A 2,851-nucleotide genomic window follows, 5' to 3' on the forward strand; every position below is an offset into this window, starting at 1 on the left:
TCACAAAGCTTTGGTAAAGTAAAAAACATTTTCCCAAAGTGCCACACAATGGGATTGAACCCATGACCAAGCACTTCGGACACAAGCTTCTTAACCACACAGCTATATTAATCTTTTTTTTTTTTTTTTCCTTTCAGTTCTATGAACTTATAAAGGAATGATGGTCTCTAAACCCCAAAATCTGCTCTTAAACTTCTGCAAGTCATTTCATTAATTAGAACACCTCATTTCACTGATTAGTTTCAGAACATCTTATACTTAATTACTGATTTAATGGATATGTCTATCACGTGTTAGAGATGCGAAGATAAGGTGGTTATTCAACTTTGGAGAATTTGTGAGAAATTTCCACTGATTAGTAAATCTTCACCATTCCTACATCATTTCATTCTTTCAGGCTGACATGTATGACCAAAGACGATGGTAAAGGAGGGGGGGAAGACACTGAGGGGAGGATGAGAATGGCTTGGAAACAGTGAAAAAAATGTTGATGATACTGTCATTATAGATAGTATTGTTTACTCTGATGATGTCATCTTGGCTGATGGTGATAATGGTATTTGGAGGAGGAGGAGGAGGAGGAAGAGGAAGAGGAGGAGGGTGGTGATGACAATGCCTATGATGATCTATTTGAGAATGATAATTTTGTTCAATGATGTTGTGGGGATGAATTTCAAGTTTGTTTATAACATTCTTTTATAACAGTGATCTTGCTGCCGCTGATGATGATGATGATGATAAGCTTGATGAGATAATGTAATAAACTACATATTTGATGATGATGATGATGGTGGTGGTGATATTTTTGATTATGCTTATGTTCCTGCCACTCCATTTCTCACTCTCTTTCTCTCTCTACCATTCATTATTGATATCTAGTATTTTCTTCTCACATCACTCTTTTATCTCTCCTTCTTTCTTTTTTTCTTTTCCATTACTCCTCCTTCTTACTAAGCTGTCTCTCTCCTATTACTCTCTCCCTCCCCAATCACAACAATTTTATGTTGTTTCTATTCAACCTCATTACCAACAACTGTCATATAACCATCCATCACTCTCTCTCTCTCTCTCTTCTCCTATTACTCTTGTATTGCCCACTTGCACCTATCACTCTAGGTTTCTTCCATCTCCCTCCCATCATATCTGTCTTCTATTACCCTCTTGCTGCAACCACCCTGGTTATGTTTGGTTAGATCCACAGTTTGGTACTTATTCTATCAGACTCTTTTGCTGAATCTCTAGGTTATGGGGATGTGAACAAACCAACACCAGTTGTCAGCCAGTGGTGGAACACACAACACAAACACACACAATATGCTTCCACACAGTTTCTTATTTCTTTATTGCCCATAAGGAGCTAAACACAGAGGGGACAAACAAGGACAGACAAAGGGATTAAATCGATTACATCGACCCCAGTGCGTAACTGGTACTTAATTTATCGACCCCAAAAGGATGAAAGGCAAAGTCGACCTTGGCGGAATTTGAACTCAGAACGTAATGGCAGATGAAATACCGCTAAGTATTTTGCCCGGAGTGCTAATGTTTCTGCCAGCTCGCCACCTTCACACAGTTTCTGTCTACCAAACCCTCTCACAAGACATTGGTCAGTCTGGGGCTATACTAGAAGACTGTTGCCCCAATGTGTTGTGCATTGAGGTTGAACCCAAAACAACATCACTGCAAAGCAAGCTTCTTAACCACACTGCCATGCCTACAGCTAATTTAGTACAATTATGCAAAAAATTATACAAACAGCATGTTTTTCAAGATGCTTAAGCATTAAAACAGATTTTTATAAATCCACGATGCACCAATGAAGGGCACCAATGCAGTGCAATGCCCCATTTGTAAACTATTGTCGACCCTCACTTATGGTCATGAATGTTGGGTAATGTCTGAGAGAGTAGGATTGCAAATACAAGTGACCAAAGTGGGGTTTCTCCAGAGGATTACTGGATCAACATTGCTCAACACAGAACAGAGCTTGGAGATCAGGGAATTCTCCAGGTCAAACCACAACTTCTCCGTATTGAGAGGTCACAGTTTTGGTACTATGGGCATTGATTAGAATAATGTAAGGAAAACATCATAAGATGGATTCTTCAAGCCAAGTCAACTGGCAGGAGATCTAGAGATCGATAAAGAATAAAGTGGTTGGATGATATCTGTAATTTCAGTTGGTCATGCCTTGGAATCCAGTTGGGAAGTGTACTGACTGATGCTTCTGACAGGACTCTGTGGAAGAGGGGCCTAAGGACTCTACCCCCAATGGCCTTCCCAAGAATAGTTGTCAGCAAAAATGGATGGATGGATAAATAGTATGACTAGTACAGTATAGAGTACATTTATATAGTGTTTATTGAGTACAGTGAATTGTACTTTTATATAATATCAATTGGTCACACTTGGGAATCAAGTCTGAAAGTATAATAACAACTGTTTTTAATAGGACCCTAGGGAGGAGATGCCTGAGGATTCTACCCGCATGAAACTTTGTTGCGACTTCTACTTCCCCTAAGCGATAAGGTTCAGTCGTCTTTTCTGGGCCATCAGAGAACGCACTGACAATGGCACAGAACGCCGCCATGCTTAAGTGGACTCATTGGCCAGATCTGAGGACCTCACCAGACCGTTTGATCAGTAGTAGCGACAGGTGGTGTGTACAAAGGGCAGGGATGTGATTGACGTGGGCTGATGACCCACACCTACCAGGAATTCCTTGTTCGCGGGGTTGGTTCCAGGCCCTGATCATTATCACAGGAGGTGGTTCAGAGGTTTCCTGACCCTCTCGGGCCGGGGGGGGGGGGAGGATGCTCTAAGGACATCACAAATCTTTATTGCTCTACTT

General features: G+C 41.0%; 1 protein-coding gene across 1 annotated transcript in view; it reads right to left on the reverse strand.

Annotated features, from left to right (window-relative positions):
- Nucleotides 1-2,851, reverse strand: part of LOC106878435 (doublecortin domain-containing protein 1) — a 77,442-nt gene that overhangs the window by 37,592 nt on the left and 36,999 nt on the right. The window lies entirely within an intron of this gene.

The sequence above is a fragment of the Octopus bimaculoides genome, chromosome 7 (genome assembly GCF_001194135.2).
Source record: "Octopus bimaculoides isolate UCB-OBI-ISO-001 chromosome 7, ASM119413v2, whole genome shotgun sequence".
NCBI lineage: Eukaryota > Metazoa > Mollusca > Cephalopoda > Octopoda > Octopodidae > Octopus > Octopus bimaculoides.